Raw genomic sequence first — 24,660 nt, forward strand, 5'->3', positions numbered from 1 at the left:
CTCTGCCTCAGAGGTCTTCTCAAGCCACTACTGTTCCCAAGGTGGGTTTCTGGATGGCTAAACCCATGTCAAGTGCCTTTATCCAATTGTATATTTCACACAGTTATCCCAGTGTCCAAGCTAACCCACACACGACTTCCTAGGACATTTCTGATTTTTTGGAAAGACCAGAGACACTGTTGGGAGATTCTGTTTAAATGTTTAAACATACTGGCTGGCTTCTGTTTTGGTTAGTACCTAATTCTACCATGGAAGAACAACTAGAAGCAGCCTTGGCTAGTTAACCTTCAGGATACAGACTAGAATGGGACCCGGAACATTGTGAGCCTGTGTTGAGTTATCTGTAGCCATTCCATACCCTGAAGTGAAGTCTCTGAAGATGAGCTCAGCTTCACCCAGCATCCCCAGGACAACCTGCCTTGCAAACTTGTGTTTGCTGTGGGTATGGCTCTGCCACCTTTGACTTAGTAAACATTGCATGACGAGTCAAAAATCACCTTCCTCTTGGCGCTTATTTGGGGCCCATAAACCAGAGGTTGGCCAGAGAGCATGGGTCTGATTGGGACTTAAGCCACTTGGTTCACTTATTCTCAGAGTCCTGTCCATTCTGTGTCTACTCCCAAGGTGTCCCCCTGTGAAGAAGATGCAGGAGTGCTGTGAGAAGTGCCATCCCCTGGTACTTGGAGGGAGGTTGCCTCATAGTGAGCTTGCATTATTTAATGATGCCCAATACAGGATAGACCTGTTTTCTGTATCACATCTTACCAGGTGCTTCCTTGGACCTGATATCAATCATGAGGAAGCCACGATCCTGGTGGGGTTTATACCATCGTCCTTGAACATGTGGTTCCTTCCAGTGTCCCCTGACCCCATCCAGTCCCTCCATGGAGGGCATTGTCAGCATTGAGGTAGATACCCATGTTATAAACTTAAGACATGGATGTGGTGGCGCTCATGGTACCTCTGGCTTTTTTTATCTATTTGTAAAGAAAAGTAACAAATTTTGCTCCCCCACGTCTCCACTAGTTAATCTCGTCTTATAGGGAGGACTTAGACCTGTTGAGAAATCCTGGAGTGGGGTCCAGGGGTCAGCATTTTTTGGGGTGGGGATATAAGTGAGTGGTGATTTTCCTTGTCTGTTGGCTGGGATCTCAGAAGAAATTTGAGGACAGTAGAAGAACTATTTTTCATTTCTTCATTTTCTTTGTAAAAGGAGGATTTATTCTACTTATTACTATTTTATTAAAAAGATGTATGCTCGTGATAAAAATAAAAGCAATATGAAACAATTAAATTAAAGAAATTAGAAAAGTTTCTACCCACACATAAATAACTTCAGGAATATCAAACTCCTTTCTGAGACTTATATACAAATGGAAAGGGGAGTAAAGAGAGAAATATTTTACAGGATAAATATTCCCTGTGTCTAATCATTTTATTTCAAATATAAATCATCATTTCACTTGTGCTTAACCTAAGGAACGATGTCAGGAAGACTTTATAGATGTGTCCAAAAAGATCCCAGCCCAGCTGAGAAAGCTTAAGTTGAAAGCATTCAGTAGCTCAATCAGATTTTCTGCTGCTTCTGACTGCTACAAGATATGAAATGCCCCACGACATTGCTTTCTTTACTGTTGCAATGTGTTTTAATTTTTCTGTTGAAAAAAAATGCAAATGTAAGTCTTACAAGTGTTTGAGACGGGTCCTCAGTATTACAAACAGCTTCACTCGTGGCTACTTGTTTGCTTTAAACGGGGGCTTCTATTTCTCAGCTCTTAGTGTATCTCAGTGCAATGAGGATTTTTGTCATTCCTACAAGGATGGCTCCCAGATGCTACCTACCCTTCCTCCCTCTCTGCCCTCTCTCTACTGCCCCCTCTCCTCTTCTTTTTTCTTTTTTCCAAAATGGGGGGTGGTGGGGTGGGGTGGAACTCAGACCTTCACGCACGCACAGAGAAGACCCACTCACTGAGGCATACCCACGCATAGCTTCTGTCCTTGCTCTAATCCATATCCTGGGAACCCTCCAGAATGCCCCCACCCATAGGTCCCTAGGGCAGGGAGAGAGCGTGTTTTGAGTTAAGTTCTCTCTTCCTTAACACAAGGGTCTTCCTTTCTTTCAGATGTAGCTGTGCATTATACACCGACTAGCTTGAGCTGTGGGTGACTGTCTCCCCAGAGTTTTTACACATGTGTGGCGCTTTCCTTATGCAGTCTTGTTACTGGGTTGAGCCTTTAGCTGAACAGTGGGTTAACCTGGGTAGCATTCCTGTGTTCCTTCTCCTTTGCTGTCTGCTGGTCATAGCCTTAGTGTAGCCTGCTTGATACCTGATGTCTGAACTACAGTCCTTCCTCGTTTGTTTGGTTTTTTTTTTTTTTTTTTTTTGGGTTCTAAGACTTTCCTATTGGGCACTGGTGACTTTGCCAGATGATAACCCAGCCAGTGTTTTCCCATCATTTTTTTTTCTCGATTGTAATTTTCATTTCTTCTTTATTAGAGTTAGTTGTAGCCTTTAAAAGACGTTCTCTGCGGTTCTTTTCTTGACTTAAAAGATCCAAATTGTCTGTGTAGTTCTTTAGTCAGTCTCCGCCCCCTACTGCCACCTTCCCTGCATCCCTCTCTGGCATCCTTTGCATCATGAATTTATTTGATTAAAGGTATCAGTTCCCCTTTCCCACTGTTATTTTCCCCCTTGGCAGGATGCCTAATTGCAATGCCAGCTTCTGGGGTGAACATGGACCCACTGTCATCGGGCAAGGTCTAGGATGGACATGGAGACCCACCATCTGGGAGATTCCAGAGTGGACGTGAACCCACCATCATCAGGCAGGTTTTGGGATGGACATGGGCCCACTGTCGTCAGGTAGCTATGTGAACTTACTGTCAACCAAGCAAGTTTTAGTGTTCGTTTCTTTGTTGTCTCATTTTCAGTGGATCATAAGCTAAAAAGTACAACCTATTATTAGGAAAACACCCTGAAAGTTTGCTCACCCCAAGGGACGAGGCCATGACTTGAGTGTCAGTGCCATTTAGTGCTGACCTTACCTTTATAATGAGTATTGCCAAGTCAGCCTCTCTGTGAACTTTTCAGGAAATCCCTAGAAACAAAGCCTATGTAAGGCGAGGGTCATTGGTGTTTGCCTCAATCTCAGTATGAAGCTAGGAACTTTCCACTCCTATGATGAACACAGGATGAAATCTGTGCATCTAGGACCTCCATCACCAGACCCTTGTAAGGACCCTTAGACACTGTATCCTTGGCAGTGGTGCCAAGACTAGATAACCATGGGTGTCAGGGGTTGGGGAGGAATGGGTTGGACCTGGGGTGCGTGATGCCTTCTCAAGCCCTCTCACAGTCAATGCAGTAACCTGCTGTGTTCACTGTGCTTGGGGGACTTCCTGGAGGAAGCCAGCTTCAGAGAAGAGATGCTGGTACCCACGTGCGGTGCTTGAAGATAGGTTATCCGTGTTGCCTTCGCTTTATTCGTGACGAATCATACACGGTTGACCTATTTTTCAGTACCAAATCCCGCCTTGGAGGAATTTCTGGGGTGGGACTGTGGTGTTAGCGTCTTTCCAGGGTAAGTGAAGGGATGGTTCACCATGGTTGGATCTAGTAAGAGGTATGCTGTCCATGCCCAGTGTATCCCTGGTTCTCTGGTGGACTCAGGGAGGGACATACTTTGGAATGATCTGGAGTATTCTGTAGTCATCCACTTTATTACTTTGACAAATCACATAAAGTCCACCTTCTAAGGTGTAAAATGTGTCCCTCAAACATATTAGGGAAAGGTCAAGGTCAGAACTAGGAATTGCATTCACAGCATCTACCATGATGACTACATCAGCCCCTCTGGCCATGTAGTCTGAGCTCCCTAGAAGAGGCAGTTGAGTTCCCTGGTGGTGTTCCGATAAGAAGCCTTCCCAACTGCTCACAACTGACACATCCATGTGGGCGTGGCAAGCTCCTGTGGCTTCTTCTGGTCAGTGATACTAACCACCACATGCAGGAGACAAGAAGTGACCCCTAGGCCACATGGCATATGTCATATAGCTAGAATATGTAGCCATCTGCCCAACTCTCAGGGACTCCATCCTCAGATGCCTGAGATGTATCAACACAAGCTCTCGAAATCAAGTGTTCGAATGGAGGTTGCCCATGGTGTGTTCATTTTATTTATGATGAGTATTACATGGCCAATCTCCTTTCGGCACTAAAATCTTCCTGGGAGAGCTTCTTCGACTGTGCGGGTTAAGGAAATAAATTGTTCCCTGTACTAAGTGCTGTCTGGGACTTATGTCACCTGGTTGTCAAAGTAAGATTTCCCAGAAATGACACCAACTATTTCGGTGACTCTATCGTTGTTTGGCCATGGCTATCAAGAGCATAGTGCATTGTGTCAAGCACTGTATTCAGATGAGAAAACATCACAGTGTTAGGCATGCTGTAGGGAAGAGCAAATGTCAGTCACCAGTGGGGTGGGGCTAGCTACAAGCCACTCAGTTACTCATTCCTTACCAGTTTCACCAGTCCAGGGAAGATCTCTAAGAAGTAGAACCAGATGTCAGGCTGGTGAATGGGGAGAGGTGGCTCACAGTGACATTTAGTGACATGAGAATGCTGATGTCCTTTCCCTGCTCCAGTGTCCCTTGGGAAGGAGAGAACCCAGCAGCATTCATTACCACCCGATGCTTGCTAATGGTGTGACCTTGAATGAGTCAGCCTGTCACCTGTCTGTGCCTCCGTTTGTCTGTCTGAGAGTGTTAATGGCTGCTTATAAGGTATGTATTCACGCTGAATGTGTGTTCAGTATTTTGAGAGTGCCTGGTTTCCCCCAGAAAGTTGGAAAACCATTGGCTTTTATAATGATAGTTGTTGCATGAATGTCCTTACTCTGTGGATCTCTTCCCACCCTCTAGAACACAGGTTCCTTGAGCTCAGAAACCCCATCTAATGCTCGTAGGTGCACACAGGACGAATGATGCTGAGTGAATGGCAGTTGGACATGTTTTCTTTGTTGAACCCTCTTTGAGGCCTCTCAGAAGCCAGAGAGAATAGAGGACGGTGCAGACACCTTGTACCCTGATGCTGCTGGTTTGTCTGTGCGGTCTCTCAGGATACTGCCTTGGAAAGGGAGTTATCCTCTTTTAGGTCAGCCTTCATTGGTGGGCAGGATGGACCCTACTACACAGAGAGTCATGGTTTCTTCTATGTCAAACCTACCTCAGGACTTCTCTAGGAGAAACACTTTGGGATTCAGACTTGGTGTCCGTGTGCTTCTGGGTGAGTGACCAGTTTCTGGCCAAAGCCTGGATGTCTGTACAAGTCTCTGGCCACCTGTAGGCAGGAGAGAACTCTGCAAGTCAGTCCATTGCTAGTCTGCTTTGCAGTTGGACCTGGGGGCTCATCGGAGGTAATGCCAGCCTCCCTAGAGGGTGGGAGTCAGGGAGCCAGAGCCGAGGGAGGCAGGGCTGCCTGGGGAAGAGGCGCCCTGCTCAACTCTCGGCCTGTGCTGACGTTTGATTCTTGAGCAGAGGTTGCCCTTGGTGAATTCGCTTTATTGATGTTGAATCACACAAAGGCAACTTTTGTTTGAGTATCAAAGCCTGCTTGGGGTGGCATTGGGGACACGTTACAAAGTTCTGGGGTCTCTGCAAATGTCATGTGCTAGAATGGAAGGTGTGGATATGGGGATGGTCAGGAAGGGGTGTGGCTCAGAACGCCACGTGACCAGACATGTAGTCCCAGGAACCAATGGAGAGATGCCAATATCTACTCCCTGACTCTTCTCAGCCTGAATCCTCTTTGTCACACCAGCACCTAGCCCCCCTAGTTGCAGACACACTCGCTGTTCTATCTCTACTCTGAAGATACCTTGACAAAATGAACTCTGTCCTTTGACAGTGTCAAGGACAATGGCAGCCTTCCCTCCCCACCCCCTTCCTCTCCTCAACTCACTGGGTCAGGAGTGCTCACATACCATCTGTTTTTCCCCCCTCCCACCCCACCCCCTCAACACACCTCTGTCTGTTTCTCTTTCGTCCTCATCGCTCACCAAACCTTGTTCTCCATTTTTGGATGGGTTAGGAAATGAATAGAGGCGACCAGCATTTCATCCCGTTTACATTAAATAATAGTGATAAAATAATCACAAAATAACACCACAAACTACCAGAATAGCTTGGAGGAAAATGTGTTCAATTGACTACAAATTGGCAGAAGAATCCAATTTTCTTGACAACATTTGAGCTGCGACATTTGACCTGGGGAAACAGTACTCTGTAGACATGGCAGCCGCAAGGGGCAGCTTCAGTAGTGGCGGATGCTATGAGCAGTAATATTTGTGGTAGATGAACGCACATTGAGGAATCAAATCTTCGTTCAGATTTTTAAATGGGAAAGAATTGATCCTAATGAAAATGATTTGAGGAAATAACAAGGGAAATAAAAGAAATGAAAATGGCCCAACAGCACAGTCAAGGAAGCTAAACAGGGAATTGGATTAGTTTAATGGAATTTACTTTAAAAAAAAAAAAAGGAAAGAAATGCATGTTTTTTTATGAAAATCAATGTGGGTGTGGTGTTTGAGATGGGGAAATCTATGGATATAGACTAGAGCTAGTGGGGTGATAAGAAGGACTGGTCACCATGTGGGTTTTTTTTTTTAATGTGGCTAAACTTTATTTTCCCATCCCAAACCTTTACAGAGAGCTTCATGGAGTATTCAGAAGCTGGCGGGTGTCACCTGGAGGATGTGACTGGGTACCAGTGCCAGAGCACGTGCCCACTGAGCAGTCTTCTTCACTTTCCTCGATCCTCATGAAACATTCCGGGTAAGACACTGGTTCTGGGGAGTCTGCTCTTGCCGAGCAGTTGGTACCTGGAACATTCTAGGGCCTGCCCTTCCTTGGGTTTCCATGTTGCCAGCTCCCAGGGCTAGGCTTAAAGACGTACCCATTGTTGGTGCTGAAGGGCTAGGCCCGTACGGGAGGTCATTTTAGAGTGGATGTATCCAGGGTCTAATATACTATCTGGGGTGTGATGAGCACCAGGTTTCATGGTGGCTCTCTTTCCAAAAGGATCTTTACCTCAAAGGACTCCAGAGGCTACATCATTGTCTTGGAACTGGTCAGTGGCTGGAGCTCTCTCCAGGACAAGTGCTTGGAGGAAGAACCTGGACAAGCTTCCCTCCCCATACTGTTGACTGGATCTTGTAGCTACCGTTAGCCACCATCATCGCCATTGTGTGCCTCTTAGGAGCATTTCCAGGAGGTGATGCCAGCTGGGGAAAGAGCCTCTGTCCCACAGGTCAGTTTCCAGAACACCTACATGAAGCTGCCCGTGGCGTCTTTTCCCCGTATGACACACTGCATGTGACCAGTCTCTTGCTGCCCTGCAGCAAGGCTAGAAGCCTGTGTGAACTCTTGCCAAAATCAGAGAAGGGATTCTGATGTTGGTCACACTCCAAGAGTTTTAAAATGAGTGGCGAACACAGAATCCATACTCTGCTTATGGCCTAAGTCAATGGATCCTGACCCTTACTGGAGAGCCCTCCCTGGCGTGCTCGTGCGGGGCAGCCATACACACTGGCACAAGGGGACCCTGCGGGATCTCCTTCCGCTGTTCTTTCTCTCCTCCCTCCATGTTTATCTTTGAAGCATTACTTGCTTGGTTTATAGGACTGGATGGTCAAGCAGTTCTTGCTATGACATCACCGTGGGGGGAGGGGGCAGGTGACAGGGCGGGGATGCCAGGGTCGTGGGGCTGCAGTGGTTGGGTGGGCCCAAGGAGGAGCATCTCTGGATGATGCAGTCATTGCCTCCTCGCTTCTGGAAGGCATCGTCTCTGGGAGGGTGGTGTGGTATATGCGCAGGGTCTCAGCATCTCCCTATCTCCAGCTTACAAAGGAGAGATAGAGTAAGCAGAGTTCTGCACCCACTTCTGCCCCGAGTCAGCTCCTCGCTACCTGGGTCTCAAGGTTGTCTGGGAAGGCTTTAGATATTCTTGGAAGGTGAAAGGGTGGTAGATTGCACTGGGGAGGTGATGGAATAATTGCTTTCACGTGGTGGAGGGTGGCTCCTCACTGAATGGGGAGTTATAATCTCTGAGGGGCTCCAGGATGGTTCTTCTGGAAACTCAGCCATCGGCCTCGTTCTGAGCATCCGAGCCTCTCCGTGGTACTCGGAGAGAGGTTACCCGAGCAACTTTGCATCTGGAGGACGAATGTTGCTCGGTGAACCCCTTTTCGGTATCAAATCCCTCCAGGGAGGCCACCTCAGGGAAGACCATGGACTCATCTCGCTCTGGGGTATGGGACGGATGGTCGACCAGCTGGAAAGTAATTGTTTCTAATGTACTTCACCTGGTCCACTAGCCGTCGGTGCCCGCTGCAGCCTGCGCCCAGGATGTCACAGCCTCAGCTCAACACCTCTGCTGGTACTTGAAGGGAGATCGACCGTGTTATATTCGCTTGGCTGACTTCGAATAATACATGGTTGATCTTTTCTCAGTATCAACGCTCAGCTTGGAGAAGCTCTTGGAGTTGCAGCCCCTGTGGGGGTGGGGACAGCATGGTGCTTCTAGGTTGCTGCCTCCGCGGGGAACTGGGCTGGGTGGAACAGGCTGTGTGCTGCCTGTGTCAACCCTACTCACCATTTATATGCAATCCCCCCCTTCCCCCCAGGACAGCTTCAGGTGGTGATTCCAGCTCCAGGGTTGCTGCGGTCAACACTGGGTACTTGAGGAGAGGTTGTCTGTGATGAGTTCGCTTTATTAATGACGAATATAACACAGATGGCCTGTTTTCAATACCACCTGCCACTCCGGTCACTCGGCAGTACATACCAGGTGTCACACCACTGCCCGGTAGGTAAATGCATGGACTCTGTATGACGCTTGTCACCCCCTCTTCACTGAACCTCAGCTCTGAGGAGCCTCCTGGGATCGCACCAACCTTGTAGGCTGGGCCACGAAGCATTGGCCAGATGTGCAATGGATGGCTGTCCACTTTCCATGCCTCTTTCCCGCCACAACAATGGGTGTTTGTCCCTGTCTAAGGCTTCCACCGAGGGCTGCATGCTCAAATGCCCTGTACCCTGGGTGCTTCTCAATACCATGAGGGCTTGGAGGGGCTAGCATGATACTTAGGGAAGAGCCAGGCCAGTTGGTTACACGTGCAGTTCCTAGTATCTGAGGTGAGATTGCCCGTGACGGGTTTCCATTCTTAATGCTGGTACAGTGCATGGTCACCTCTCTTTATCATTGGCTCTTACTGTGTGAGCATGGGTGTCAGGGGAGGGACACACTTTGCTGACCCACTGGACACCACTGATGGTCAGGCATGTAGCTGACTCATCCTGACCCAGAGCCTCACATCTCCTGAGGTGGGGGTTGGGAAGTCCAGAAGGGCATCTTAGAGGAAGAAGCATCCTAAGTAGAGTCCGTGCTGGTGGTACCTGAGCTAGCTTGTCTCTGAGACGTTTGTTTTCTATCTGATGACTATCCCACAGCCTACTTCTCTGCACCATGTCCTACCCTAGACCATTTCTACTTTGAGGCATTGATGCCAAGAACTGAAGCCTTTGTGTTGGTTGACTCTCTAGTCTGTATGTGAGACCATCCCTTGGCCTGTCTTGTCCTCAGTGCCACCCTGTTGGAAATAGCACAGAATGTCCTCCTGAGTCTACAAGGCAGTGATACCCAAGCTCTGTCCCTGCTTCACGAGCACAGGGGGCCCAGTAGGGATTAGCCTGCACTTCTTTTTTTTTTTTTTTTTTTTTATTTTTTTTTTTTTTTTCATTTTTTTTTTATTAGGTATTTAGCTCATTTACATTTCCAATGCTATACCAAAAGTCCCCCTTACCCACCCACCCCCACTCCCCTACCCACCCACTCCCCCCCTTTGGCCCTGGCGTTCCCCTGTACCGGGGCACACAAAGTCTGCGTGTCCAATGTAGCCTGCACTTCTTCATGTTTCCTCCAACTTAACACTCTGGCTCTGTCAGACTCCTGTGAGCTTACTGTAGAGGCTTGACCTAGAGTCTCAAGGACCCCAGAAAGTACCTGATCACACCCAGTAGGAGCCTTTGAAAGACAGGCTATAGATTTTTGGTATTTAGTAAGGCTCCCCAGGGTGGCAAAGAGCTCTTTCTGATTGGGCTTGCTCCCCATTGGAGCAAGTAGCACCCTCACCCTGGCAACTCCACCCTGCATGCTTTTTCTCCTCTTCTGGGCCTCCTCAGCAGCAAAATGCTCTTCCAACAGAGATAGTGGCTGCGCACCCTGGCTTGTACCTAGCACATGGTCTCCTTTAGATTTCTTCTCTTGTTCAGGATGGTCTGCCCAGGCGCCCTCTCTCTGGGAGTTGGTCCTGGTTACTGTCTCCCACAGTCCATCCCCCTTCCTTGGTCCTCAAGCTTGTAGGCCCCCTCCACAGGAGTTCAAGACTCGGAGGGGATCGTGTTCCCTGCTCTGCAGTGACAGTGCAGGCAGCCTGACACTCTTATCCAGCTCCTTCCTTTGTGATATGACATCAGACTGCTTGTCAGCTATGGCTCCCCAGGTGCCTGCTTTCCCAAACTGCCTAGTACCTTGGTTCCCAGCCTCTCCCTGACCCCAACCAAAACAAAACAAAACAAAACAAAACAAAAAAAAAAAAAAAAGAAGAAGAGAAAAGAAAAGAAAAGAAAAGAAAAGAAAAGAAAAGAAAAGAAAAGAAAAGAAAAGAAAAGAAAAGAAAAAAGCTTTAAGATTTCCCAAGGCAGACGAGGACCTTTCCTTTGCGTCTTTTCTCTTTCCTCTGTTTTACTCCCTACCCCTTCCCTCCCTCCCATCTTACTTCCCTGACTTATCTTCTGCTGTATTCTAAGCCTTAGGATCCAGGCCAGGTCTATAGTGACAGAATAATGGAGTGTGCTGATTGACTAATAGAGTCCCCAAAGGCAGAAACCATATTAGGTTAATCCCCAGGAAGGTGGTGAGCATGAAGCAGGAATTCCATAAGATGTGGTGGCTGATTCCATAAATATAGAAGCTGGGTTCACTTAGTCTTTGCATTTGTTAGAGGCCTCCCACCCCAGCTAGTCACCGATTTTTGAGACGTACAGCGATAGGGGACAGACAGGTCAGCTATGTCTGCGGGCTTTTCTTTACTTTTGTAGCTGGGGGTCTCATGCTAGGCTTCAAATTCATCTGAGCACAACCCCCACCCTCCACTCCGTGAACGTCTCCGTGGCAGCAAGCCAGAGGCCCCTCAGAGGCCCTCGTGCAGCAGGCCTGAGCTGCTGTCAGGGCTAATATTTTATGCATGGACCTAAGCAAATGGGAACATTTGGAGATGGAAATTGCTGTTAATGACACATCTTTGGAATATATTAAACGCGTGCAAGAAGGCTGCTGATCTCTCCATTTAATTGCTCCAGTGTAAGCGCAGTCACACCACGGCATCCACAGATAGGCTACCCCTAGTCTCTGCATCACCGATGGGGAAAGCCCCAGGTACCTCAGCCACCAAGGGAGTATTATGTACAAGATGGAATGTCAGCTGGGGTGCCAAGCAACCACCGACACGCACACTCCAAATTCATTGGAGACCCTAAGAGGATGGTCCCTCCTGCTCGGTGCAGACTTTTATTAAAAGCAAAATTACTAGATTTATCTATTGTTTGAGAAGAAGAAAAGACAAATAAAGGACTTTTCTCATCCAGTGAGTCAAGTGAAAATGTCTGCCCCTCAGGCAGACAGGAGGAAAGCCTCTGGGGTGGGGGACTTTCAGAGGTCAGAGAATTCACCATTCCCAAGATAGCGTGTTAACCTAATGTGCCAAGGTCACAGGACACAGGCTAGTTCAGGTGATCAAGTCAGTTTGCCTATCCCACAGTTCCTTGGGGTGTGGTTAGACTAAGGCAGTGGTCTGTTCCTTTACTATTTTCAAGGAGATGGTGTGTAGCTTGTGTGTGTGTATGTGTGTGTGTGTACTGGCTGTCCCCAATAAGCATGTGTGGAGGGTGAGGAAAGATTGGCTCAAAGAGGTGGAGTTGTCTTCCCAGGATCACACAGCTAGAGACAGGGCTCCAGGCTGGATGTCCTTAAGATCTTTGCTTGTACTGTTTTGTGTCTCTCCAGAGAAGACCCCATGTTCCATAGGTGATAGACAGCTCATTGACTTGCTCCCTGTTCTTTCTGAACAGTGAGGCAGGATTACTTTCCCCAAGACATTGCTTGCTGGAATTGTCAGGATTGTCGTTTTCCCCTTTTAGTTTACCTAAGTTAACTAAGATGCTTTCTTTCATGTGTGGCCTGAGGAGGGGCTGCCTGCTCCATCACAAAACCGCCATGTGTGTGCGGGTGTGAACCTGATGCATCTGGTCAATGGCTAGAGAGCTACACACCCTTGTGTGCTGAGCTGGCTAGGGCTGTCCTAGAGATAGAGTGAGTCAGTAAAGTTTCTTTGTCAAGACTTGAGGGGCTGTGGCAACCTGTGTACCCCTCGAGCTGCTCATAGTCGATGCTCAGGAGATGCCTGTCTTCCTTGCATCAAATGGGTTTAGGCATCAGCAGCAAGGAGGTGAAAGATGGATGGCTGTGGGAAAGCTCAGAGACTGTTTGTGGAATGAATAAGTAAAAGCACACCCTTTTTGAGGAAATTAAGAAACAGGGAGAGGAAGAAACGTCCAGGGAAAGACAACATAAATCTCTAGCAACATTACCAACACCACAGCTGGGCCTGTTGAAAAGACCCTGTGGAGGTGGTGGGGTCATTTGTCATGGGCAAGGACAGGCTTAAGGGCTGGGACATGGGGCCTGATGGAGGCTCGTCCATCATTTTCTCATTATCCCTGCAACGTGGAGGGCAGCTAGCAGATCACAGAACAACAGCCTCCCAATGAAGGTGGCAGGGCTGTTGAGTGCGAGGGACCCCGAGGGAGGGCAGGCTGCCCCAGGCCCTGCCCCCTCCAGGAAGCCTTCTTGCTCCAGCCCAACACACAATCTCACTTTGTCCTCGGATGTTCATCATGTGATCTTTTATCAACGCAACTGTGGCGGGGCCCTTGCTAACTTGCTTCCGCGTGAACCTGTGCTTGCCTACGTGTGGTAAAGCGGAAACACTGTGAACACTTCTGACCTTGTCTTTTCAATTTTAGGCAGGTGACAACGCTGAATTGGTCCTCAGGAGCGGATGTTCAAGGAACCCTGCCTATGCACCATGCTAGCTGCCAGTCCTAGGTTGGGACATTCCACTGGGGACATCCATGGGAGAGCTATGGCCATTAACAAGTCCTGAGCCCTGACCTGAAGCCATCAGTGGCCTAGGTGAGTGTTTGCCCTCAGGATTTATACTTAATTTATAGCTTGGAGCAGGGGTGGGGTTTTCCCAGGGCACAAGGGGTCCAGAAGTTGTGTAGAAAATGCACACAACGGGGTTGAAGGCACACGTCCCAGCCCTACACACACACACACACACACACACACACACACCACCCCACGCCCCGATGCCGCCATCTGCGACAGCTTCGTTTTCTCTAACACTCAAAAATACATGGTTCTGCTCCGTTCTCCTTGGCAGGCAGGGTAGCCAGAGCTGTGGGGCTGCCAAGGCCTGGGGGAGCCGCCAGCCTGCAAAGTTTACTGTACAAACAGTTGGGGTGGGGGGTGCCTCTCTGTTAACTCAAAATCCCCATCAGTAAACATGCCAGTTTAAAAGTGTAATTAACTCAGGCCGGAAAAGAATTCTGATTTGGACTGCTTTTCACAGTTGAGATTGTTTTTCTTTTATTTATTTATCTCTTTCCGGGTGTGGTGGTGTCTGTGGAGGGTTTTAGCCAGGAAAAATAGAAATGGGGAGGGCTTGGTGGGATGAGCCAGTTGGGACTGAGAATGCTGGCAGGGAGGGGCAAGGGGAGATGGGCTTGCCACAGGAAGCCTGGGGTCTGAATCTGGTTTCTGTCCTGGGCGGTGCCTGTGGCTCCTTGAAGATGGAGGAACTATGCTAGAAGGTGTGCCAAGGCCACTGACTGAGAGGGACACAGGTAACTTAGGGATTATAGGGTTCTGGGGTGACTCAGAGAACCTCAGGGCTCCCTCTAATGTCTCCTTGCTTCTGTCTCACGGCAGCTGCTCTACCTGACTTTGTGGCCTCCCTTCCTGGATCTCTCGCTTACGACAACCGACAACAAAGATGTTTGACTCCAGAAGATGCTCCCCGCGGCCCACCTGAGAGGACTGTCCACACCCCACCCCACTGCGCCCTGTGCCATCTACCTCTGAGTCCCCAACTTCTCACCCATGTTTCAACTCCCACCCCAGAGCCTTGTATTCCAGATCTGAGCAGCCCTTGCTTAGGAACCTGAGGTGGGGGGTGGGTAGGCAGACCCAGGGGACTGAGCAGGGAGGGGAAGGAGGGGTTTCTGCTCTTGGCTTTCAAAGTTCTCAGTGTGTGTAGCCCTTTGAATAATAAACATATGTCATATAATGTAAATATGCTTGCGTGTCTGTATTCAGAGGGACTTTTGTTAAGTGGCACATGGGGGTTAACAGTGTGGTCTGGTCTCCTTCAAGAGGGACCTCTTGGGATGTCTCTGGTCTCTGTCGTCAGTCCTTGGCTGAAAGCAAACATCCAGAAGCAGGGGTTCACACCTGGATTCCTGGCCCCCTCCCCCCCACACACACACACACTACCAGCCCCATAGTCTGATTCAAGTGCCGGGGACATGAAAAGATACCCTTTTCTATCCTTCTAGGGTCTCATGAGCCCCACCCCCTTCCAGCTCCATCTGTACAAGCTGAACCCCCTAGGGCAGAGGCCAGATCCTGGGATACAGCCTGTGCCCACGCGCCTCTCATTGCTGGGCCTCAGCTTGGTCACGACTCGGCAGGGTTGACTCAGACAGAGCCCGGAGCAGGAGACTCATAAATTACATAATTACCCATGAAACCTGCCGCCACCGCTCTCTCCAGCCGGGAGGGACACGCTCCGCTCAGGCTCTGGCCGGCAGTGACTCACTGTTCTCCCCAGAGCCTCTGCCCGCCCACCCACACAGCCACCTCATCTGGGCTAGCTGGGCAGGAGGAGGGGGACCTGGACTCCATCCCCCCTTCTTCCTGTTGTCAAGACAAAGGCAGGCAGGCAGGCAGCCCCCGTCTTGCTGAGAGGGCTTAGGTGGGGGCACCTGCCCCTCTAGCGTCCCTCTGCAGCCCCCTGGTGGCACTTCTCATAGATGGCTGCTTGTGACACAGGAGGAAACTGAGGCTTGGGAGATAGCCTGTCTCCTGTCCCTCCTGTAAGGTGGCTTTGATTACAGCTAATCAGACCAGCAGAGAGACCCTTGAAGTCTCCAGCTACCCCCATCCCCTTAAGACTTCTAGCTCAGACTTCTAGCTCCTTCCCCAGGTCTCTTAGGTAGAAACTGAGTGCACCTTTGAAAAACAGTTCAAAAATGATCATGCACTTGACAGACATGACAGGCAGAAGGTGGCCTTTCCAACCCACATGGGATAGGGTGAGGTGGGGGGCTCCCCAGCAGAAGGACACCAGTATATAGGAGAAATAGCTCAGCCAGTAAGGTACTTTCCATGCAAGCATAAGGACCTGAGCTCAGAGCCCCAGGACCCATGTAAAAGGGCAGTCACAGTAGTATGTACCTGTACAGTCTATAACCTCAGCATGCTGGGAAGCAAGGACAGAGAGATCTCTGAGCTCAATGGCCAGCCAGCTTAGCCAAGTCAGGAATCTCCAGACTGTGTGTGAGAGAAATGTCTCACACACACACACACACACACACACACACACACACACACACACACACTAAAATCGTGTGGAGAACCATTAAAGTGCCTGCTGACAGGAGCCTGGTATGGCTGTCCCCTGAGAGGCTCTGCCAGAGCCTGACCAATACAGATGCAGATGCTCACAGTCAAGTGTCAGATTGAACACGGGGTCCCCAATGAAGGAGTAGGGAAGAACCCAGGAAGAACAACAAAATCAACCAACCAGATACCCCTCCTCCCAGCTCCCAGGGACTAAACCACCAACCAAAGAGTACACATGGAGGGACCCATGGCTCTAGCTGGATATGTAGCAGAGAGGATGGCCTTATCTGGCTGGCATCAATAGGTGGGGAGGCCCTTGGTCCTGTGGAGACTCGATGTCCCAGCGTAGGGGAATAATAGTAAGGAGGAGAGGGTAGGAGTGAGTGGGTGGTTTGGTGAGCACCCTCATAGAAGCAGGGGGAGGGGGTTGAATGGGAGCTTCCAGAGGAAAAACTGGGACGGGCATAACATTTGAAATATAAATAAATAAAATAACCAAAAAAAAAAGTATTAGTGCCCATGTCTAAGTCAGAGTCTGATTCTCACAACCCACATGGTAGAAGCAGAGAACTGATGTCAGCACACCGTCCTCTGACCTCCTCCGTATGCTTGCTTTGACATGCATGCACACAAGATAAACAAACAAATGCAACGTGAAGATTTGTGAAAGCTCACGGTGATGGAAGGCACCTCATGTCAATCAACCCTGACCTCCACGTGCACGATCGCATGCGCACACACACACTCAATTAGAGAAGAAAGTGGTGTCTGACGCTGGATAGACGGCTCAGTGGCTACACCCATGCCTTATTTCAGAAGACCCAGTTTGATTCCCAGTACCCACATTAAATAAAAATAAGCCCAGCAGCTGAAGAACCTAAGTTTAAAAAAAAATAAACAAAATAAAATGCATCTTTAAAAATAAAGAAATGAATAAGTAGATAAAGCCTGCCTGCCTGACTGTATAGACTTCAGGGCTCTCCTTGTGTTATCCTCCACCGGTATTTCTGGCTTTCTCATCTCAGCCTCAGTTTCCTTAGGTACACATTGGGATCAACTCCATCCTCCTCACAAACAGGATAACTAAGGGGAAATTTTTTTGGCAGTGCTTTAGGCTTTCTTTGACTTGAGGGCTCCCTCCAAGGCTCTTCTTGAGTTGGGCACCCCCTTTAAGGTTCTCATTGGGTTGTGGCTCCCTCCAAAGCTCTTACTGACTTGACAGTTCCACCCCAAATCTCTCACTGAGTTTAGGATACCCTCTTTAAGGTTAATTCATAGACTGTTACAACCCCCACCCCTCAGTCCAGAATCAGACAACAGTGTCCCTTGACTCCTCACGAAAACACAGAGTCGAATTTTGAAGCTTGCCTATATCCGGTGACTGTGCACTCCCAAGCCATCTTCCCAAGATACCCTTCCAAAGTACCCCTAGCAAGGGACAGAAACCCTCAAACAGAAAAGACACTATGCTCCAATCAGCATCTGGGTTCCAACTAAACCTCCTTGGATGGTTCTGGGGGAGCAGGCGATCCCCCAGCGGTAGACCTGGGCCATCAAGAGACCCTCCCAGGCAGATAGAAAGATGGCCCAGTGGTAGAACTATCCAGTGCTTCCTAATACCCTGAGTTCAATCCCCAAAGCCATGATTTTTTTAAGGGCTGATGTGCACCTGAGGACCAAGATTTCTGTGGGGGAACCCTAGATGAGGTCGGAAGGTGCAGAGTAACCCAGGATGTAGGCAGAGCATCTGATGACAAGAATGGAGAGGGGCTCAAAAAATGGAGACAAGTGTGTACTGTGTCAGAAACTGGGTTAGAAGAAAGGGACAGGGTTCAGGTGAAGGGGTTAGGAATGTGGCCCAGAGGGTAGAGTGCTTGCCTGGCATGCATGCAGCTCTGGGTTCAATCCTTAACACTGCATAAAGTGGGAGTGTGGCTAACACAGAGAATTCCAGAACTCTGAAAGCTAAAGGAAGAAAGGTCAGATTCATCTTTGGTTGCAGAGCCAGCTCAAGGACAGCTGGTGTTACATGAAACCCTTGCTGGAAAAATTAGATAGATAGATAGATAGATAGATAGATAGATAGATAGATAGATAGATAGATGATAGATCAGACAGACAGACAGAAAGAGATAAATATAGATAGAGAAATAAAAATAGAGAAACAGATGACAGGTAGGTAGAGAAATATAGATGATAGATATGGTAGATCGATTGATAGATTAGATAGATAGATAGATAGATAGATAGATAGATAGATAGATAGATAGATAGATATGACTGACAGATAGGTAGATAAATATAGGTGATAGATAGAACCCCTTGGGTTCTTGGGACCGGAGGCCATGTTGGGTGTGGTGTCCAGCAGGCAGCAGATGCTCCCTCATCTCTAGGTCTCTTAGCCTTCTTTTGCTTTCCTGACTTACCCTATGCCTGATGCAGACACCAGCAACACTATACCTGGAACAGAGCTAGGATCAGAGTGTACCACTGGACACTTTCTTATGGAAAAAGAGGATTGCTAACAGAACCCTAGGTGGGGAGTGAGCGATCTCAGGTTAAGGGACACGGGGTCCCCAGGACCTAACCACTAAGGGAGTTGTTATTTCTTCCCTGCTTGTTGCCATAGTCCCCTGCATTTTCCTTCTATGTTGACAATTTCCTTGGCAGATCTAAAAGGAAGAGGTATTCCTCATCCATAGTGGGGCTGTGCCTGGGTTTTCAGGCTGCTGGTTCCCTGGGCTTGGGGCAAAGATGATGCAGTCCACACCTCAGTATCTGTTTCAGGAGAATTAATCACTTTCCTCTTGCTGGTCCTGTGTGTGCACAGCACACACATATATGTATACATATATACATATAAGAATATGCATACATATACATGCACATGTACTTATACACACATATATGTATATATTTACATATACATATATACATGCATGCATATATGTACATGTATAAACTCATATATACATGACACATATATGTATATAAATATACACACACATATATATATACATACACACACACATATATATGTATATGTGTGTGTTGCCCATGCATGTCCATGTAGAAACCTGACAAGGTCAGGTGTCTGCCCTGTCACTCTTGTCTTGTTCCCTGATTTCAGTCATGTGGGCTGGCCAGCAAGCCCTAGCTGTCCTCCTATGTCCACTCTGTCAGTGCTGTAGCTTCAGGTGTGTGCTGCCCTGCCTAGCTTTTATGTAGACACTGGGATTTGAACTCAGGTCCTCACGCTTGCACAGCAAACATTATACTCGCTGAGCCCCCTCCTCAGCCTTCACCTGAAAATCTTCCATGTCACCTGGGACAGGTATACAAAACAGATATACAAATCAAACATTCATTGAGACAAGGTCTCAGGACATAGCCCAGGCTGCCCTGAAACTCACAGTGTACCAGGCTGGCCTCCAACTCACAGAGCTACCCCTGTCTCCATCTTTTGAAAGGCATGTGCCACCGTGTCCAGGTAAATCATAAAGTTTAAAAAAACACTTTGCTGTACATATTTTGCCAATTCATTAAACATTAAATATTATGGCAAATTTGCATAACAATGAGATAGATTTTTAAAAATATATATATAAATAATTAAATATTGGCTGAATATTTGACCCTTCAGGACAAAGAGCCTCTTCAACAGAGTTGGTGGCTACTTTTTAAATTAATTAATTAATTTTTTACTTATTCACTTTGCATCCCATTCACTGCCCTCTCCCCATCATCCCCTCCCACAATCCTCCCCCCATCTCCTCTCCCCTTCTCCTCTGAGCAGGTAGAGCCTCCCCTAAGTGGTCCCTCAAGTCTCTGCAAAGCTAGATTCATTCTTCCCACTGAGGCTAGACAAGACAGCCCAGCTAGAAGAACATATTCCACATACAGGCAACAGCTTGGGGATAGCCCCTGCTCCAGTTGTTTGGGACCCACATGAAGACCAAGCTGTGTACCTGCTACGTATGATTGGGGACACCTAGGTCTAGTCCATGTATGTTCTTTGGTTGATGGTTCAGTCTCTGGAGCTGGTGGATATTTTGATCTCAGAACCATCAAAGCTGAGACTACCGCTTCACATGGATACACGGTACAGAATGTATTTAGAGCCTTTCCCAAGCCAAAATCCATTTAAAGATTTTTTCTGAAAAAAATAAAATAAAAATCAAGTGAGCCACTCAAATGACCGTTTTAAAAATCAAATATTGTAGCACAATAGACTCCAAAGGTTCACTAATTTGATGCACACTGAGAAACATGACAAGGAAAACCCTCCAAGTCTTCGATTTCCCTAATTAAGCCATTACATTTCCATAGAAGCAGGACGCTCTGTATGAGCAGCCAAACACTGCAGGCCACTGCATATAGTAGTCTTGAACCGAGGCCCCGGGGAGGCTTTTGTTGATGTTGCATGGTGAGACAGCTTGTGCTGAGAATAAGTTTGTGTGTTCAGATCAAGGGTGCAGTGAAGTCCTGGGACACAGCATGGGTGAGCGCTGCCAGAAACAGGCGGAATTACTGTGGATTTGAGTTTGAATGATTTTTCTGTCCTGGTGCATGTATAAGCCTTAAATGGTGCCTTTTTTTTTTTTTTTTTTTTTTTTTTTTGGTCACCATCCCAGTTAATCACGCGACTCCATATGGGGTCCCAACACAGTTGCTAGGTGCTATGCATCCGTGTGATCCACACACCAACTGTAGAGCCAGTGGACTCCTCTCCCAGGTACCCCACCTTCCTCTGAGTCCCACGATGACAGGAATGTGCTACTCCCCAGCAGAACAGCAGGCTGGGAAACAGCAGGAGTGAGTCCCAGCAGCCTTCTGGCAGTGCTACACCATGTCTGGCTTGGGGTAGTGAGGAAGTGGCTGTATATGTATGTATGTGTGTATGTGTGTATGTGTGTGTGTGTATATATATATATGTATATATACATATACTATATATATATATGTATGTGTGTGTGAATATATATGTGTGTGTGTGTATACATGTACATATATACATATATGTTTATATGTATATTTACATATACTTATATACATGCACACATATGTACATTCATACACACACATATATATACACACATATATGCATATAAACATACACATATACATACAAATACACACACACACACACACACACATATATATATATATATATATATATATATATATATATATATATATACACACACACACACATACATACACACACATATATTATATGTATATATACCCATGCATATATACCCAGGCAGGCCTACCTGCAAGACATCCTTTTGGTTCCTTATCCCTGGCATCTGGCAACAGTCCACTGTCTCCTTTTCTAGAGGAAGCCAATTCTACATGGAGCTCCCTGACAAGGCCAGCAAGGGTGGTGGCTGGGAGCTGCCCAGGGCTGACATGGTGCAAAGGTCAAGTCACAAGAACCTTCAAAGACCTCAGTCTGGCTCAGCAGCTGGGCAGGAAAGGAGCTGCTGGACAGAGCACTTGGGTCAGAAAGGGCCTGATGGAGTTTTCTCCAGGAAAGCTTAAAGGTTCTCCCTGGGTGAGTAAGGATTGTGAACCTGGGTGGACCAGAGGACTTGCCAATGTGACCGTTGATGCTCAGGGACTTAAGGAAATGCACCAGGGTTTCATGAGTGTTCTTTTGGCCTAGGACTACTGAATACTCAACTGGGGTGGGGTAGCTAGGATGATCACCGGGGAAAGGGGTGATGGAGGATGAAAAATTGATGTTTGAGGATGGTAGAGGATGTATAATCTGAAGGTGGCCTTCAGGGAGAGCCTGGCTTGCCAGAGACCATCACTATACCTGACCTGTAGCAGCAGGGATCAGGGAGGGGGACCAAGGACACTGGCTTCCAGCTAGGGCTTCTGGCTGAGAACTATGGAAGGTCCTCATGGAACAATGCCTCTCCACTGAGGAAGGTCATATCAGAGCTTTTCGTCTTTGGTCCCCACCTCAATGTGTCAGAAATGGGGGTAGATGGTATCCTGGAAGCCATGTGACATACTTTTTACATCTACTTCTCAGCAATATTATTGACAAGATCATCCATTCCCTGATGTATTCCCTGATGCTCTCTGCAACCTCCAACACCCATGGATTACTTTCTAGACTTTCTTTAGTGGCTCACTGGGCGAGGAGTTCTGTCTCCATGCTACACCCTTTTGATTGTTATAACTTTGCCATATGATTTAAAGTTAGGTAGTGTACTGGCTAGTTTTGTGTCAACTTGACACAGCTGGAGTTATCACAGAGAAAGGAGCTTCAGTTGAGGAAATGCCTCCATGAGATCCAACTGTAAGGCATTTTCTCAATTAGTGATCAAGGGGGAAAGGCCCCTTGTGGGTGGGACCATCTCTGGGCTGGTAGTCTTGGTTCTATAAGAGAGCAGGTTGAGCAAGCCAGGTGAGGCAAGCCAGTAAAAAACATCCCTCCATGGCCTCTGAATCAGCTCTTGCTCCTTCGCCTACTTGCTGTGTGAGACTGAGTAACTGCTAGATCCTTGGACTTCCGTTCACAGCTGCGACTGAACCATTGTTGGGAATTGGGCTGCCGACTGTAAGTCATCAATAAATTATTTTACTATATAGAGACTATCCATAAGTTCTGTGACTCTGGAGAACCCTAACTAATACAGGTAGCATGATGCATTCAGGTTAGATCTTGATGCTCAAGATTGCTTTGATTAGTTCAAGATTTGAGTTTTTGTTTCGGCTTTTGCTTGTTTTCTTTTTTTCCCCAAGTCTTCAATCTTTCTTTTTTTTCTTTTCTCTTTTTCCTTTTTATTTATTTATTTTATTACACATTTGATTCTTTACATCTCAAATGGTATCCCACTTCTTGGCTATCCCTTCACCAACTCCCATCCCTCACCCACTCTCCCCCCTCCCCTTTGCTTGTATGAGGCTGCTCCTTCATCCACCTACACTTTCCTGCCCCACTGCTCCAGCATCCCCCCATGCTGGGGCATCAATCTCCCCAGGACCAAGGGCCTCCCCTCCCATTGCTGTCAGGCAAGGCCATCCTCTCCTACACATGTATCTGAAGCCATGGATCCCTCCAGGAACACTCCTTTGTTGATGGTCTAATCTCTGAGAGAACTGGGTGGTCAGACCAGCCTATATTGTTCTCCCAAAGGAGTTGCAATCTTGCTCCACTCCGCCACTCCTTCCAGCTCCCCCACCAGGTTCCCTGAGCTCAGTCTGATGGTTGGCTCCAAGCACCCACATGTGCATTGGTCAGTTGCTGGCTGAACCTCCCAAGAAACCACCACACCAGGTTCCTGTCAGCAAGCACCTCTTAGCCATGGCAACAATGTCTGGGTTTGGTTTCTGCAGACATGATGGAATCCCCAGGTGGGGCAGTTCCAGGTTGGCCCTTCCTTCAGTCTCTGTTCCATTTTTTGTCCCCTGTTCTTCCTTTGGACAAGAACATTTGTGGGTTAAAAACTTTGAGATGGGTGGGTATCCCCATCTCTTGACCAGGGGCCATGCCTTTCTACTGGAGGTAGTCTCTACAGGTTCTATCTTCCCATTCTCTGTGAATTTCAGCTAAAGTCATCCCTGTTGGGTCCTGGGAGCCTCACGTTTCCCTGGTGTCTGAGACCCTCCAGTGGCTATTCCCAGTACCTCATTCCCCCTGATACATATGTTTGTTCGGTTTCCTGACCGTCTATTCCTCTCTCACATCTCTTCTAGTTCCTAATACTGCCTCCTTATTTCCTCTCCCTCCCAGGCCCTCCTCTCCCTCCACCTCCCATGATCATCCTGTTCCCCCACAAAGTGCAGGACTGAAGCATCCACACCCTAGTCTTTCTTCCTTCTAAGTTCCATATGGTCTATGGATTGTATAATGGGCATTGTGAGCTTTTGGGCAAATCCACTTATCAGCGAGTACACACCATGTGTGTTCTTTTGAGTCTGGGTTACCTCACTCAGGATGATATTTTCTAGTTCCATCCATTTGCCTGTGAATTTCATGCAGTCATTGTTTTTAATCACTGTGTAATACTCCATTGTGCAAATGTGCCACATTTTCTGTATCCTTTCTTCTGTTGAGGGACAGCTGAGTTGATTCCAGTTTCTGGCTATTATAAATAAGACTGGTATGAACATAGTGGAGCATGTGTCCTTGTTATATGTTGGAGCATTCTTTGGGTATATGCCCAGTAGTAGTATAGCTGGGTCTTCATATAGAACTACTTCAAATTTTCTGAGGAACCACCAGACTGATTTCCAAAGTGGTTTTACCAGCTTGCAGTGCCACCAGCAATGGAGGAGTGTTCCTCTTTCTCCACATCCTCACCTGAGTTTTTGATCCTAGGCATTCTGATTGGTGTGAGGTAGAATCTCAGAGTCGTTTTGATTTGTATTTCCCTGATGATGCTGAACATTTCTTTAAGTGATTCTCAGCCATTCGTGATTCCTCGGATGAGAATTCTATATTTAGCTCTCTACTCCACTTTTTAGTAGGGTTATTTGGTTCTGAGGAGTCTAGCTTCTTGAGTTCATTGGATATTTTGGATATTAGCCCTCTATCGGATGTAGGGTTGATGAAAATCTTTTCCCAATCTATGGGTTTCTGTTTTGTTCTATTGACAGTGTCCTTTGCTTTACAGAAGCTTTTCAGTTTTATGAGGTCCCATTTGTTGATTGCTGATCTTAAAGCATAAGCCATCGATGTTCTGTTCAGGAAGTTTTCTCCTGGGCCCAAGTATTCGAGGCTCTTCCTCGTTTTCTCTTCTTTAAGTTCAGCCTATCTGGTTTTATGTGGAGATCCTTGATCCACTTGGGCTTGAACTTTGTACAAGGAGATAAGAATGGATCAATT

At 47.5% G+C, this 24,660-nt stretch overlaps 1 long non-coding RNA gene and 10 other non-coding genes across 11 annotated transcripts; all 11 read left to right on the forward strand.

Moving 5' to 3' along the window:
- Mirg (miRNA containing gene) lies at nt 1-14,478 on the forward strand. The gene is made up of 8 exons (NR_028265.1): nt 1-41; nt 2,701-2,827; nt 6,710-6,835; nt 7,082-7,310; nt 8,377-8,438; nt 8,686-8,867; nt 13,145-13,313; nt 14,115-14,478. It is a non-coding gene; the product is annotated as an miRNA containing gene (long non-coding RNA).
- Mir453 (microRNA 453) lies at nt 639-720 on the forward strand. Its single transcript, NR_030559.1, has one exon. It is a non-coding gene; the product is annotated as a microRNA 453 (primary transcript).
- On the forward strand, nt 3,453-3,518 carry Mir154 (microRNA 154). Its single transcript, NR_029564.1, has one exon. It is a non-coding gene; the product is annotated as a microRNA 154 (primary transcript).
- Nucleotides 4,139-4,217, forward strand: Mir496a (microRNA 496a). The gene has a single exon (NR_030437.1). It is a non-coding gene; the product is annotated as a microRNA 496a (primary transcript).
- Mir377 (microRNA 377) lies at nt 5,530-5,597 on the forward strand. Its single transcript, NR_029878.1, has one exon. It is a non-coding gene; the product is annotated as a microRNA 377 (primary transcript).
- Nucleotides 7,429-7,518, forward strand: Mir541 (microRNA 541). The gene has a single exon (NR_030263.1). It is a non-coding gene; the product is annotated as a microRNA 541 (primary transcript).
- Nucleotides 8,178-8,256, forward strand: Mir409 (microRNA 409). The gene has a single exon (NR_029913.1). It is a non-coding gene; the product is annotated as a microRNA 409 (primary transcript).
- Mir412 (microRNA 412) lies at nt 8,309-8,388 on the forward strand. Its single transcript, NR_029917.1, has one exon. It is a non-coding gene; the product is annotated as a microRNA 412 (primary transcript).
- Nucleotides 8,438-8,516, forward strand: Mir369 (microRNA 369). The gene has a single exon (NR_030272.1). It is a non-coding gene; the product is annotated as a microRNA 369 (primary transcript).
- Nucleotides 8,735-8,815, forward strand: Mir410 (microRNA 410). The gene has a single exon (NR_029914.1). It is a non-coding gene; the product is annotated as a microRNA 410 (primary transcript).
- On the forward strand, nt 12,898-12,980 carry Mir3072 (microRNA 3072). The gene has a single exon (NR_037233.1). It is a non-coding gene; the product is annotated as a microRNA 3072 (primary transcript).
- Nucleotides 14,479-24,660: the final 10,182 nt, after the last annotated feature.

The sequence above is a fragment of the Mus musculus genome, chromosome 12 (genome assembly GCF_000001635.26).
Source record: "Mus musculus strain C57BL/6J chromosome 12, GRCm38.p6 C57BL/6J".
NCBI classification, from domain to species: domain Eukaryota; kingdom Metazoa; phylum Chordata; class Mammalia; order Rodentia; family Muridae; genus Mus; species Mus musculus.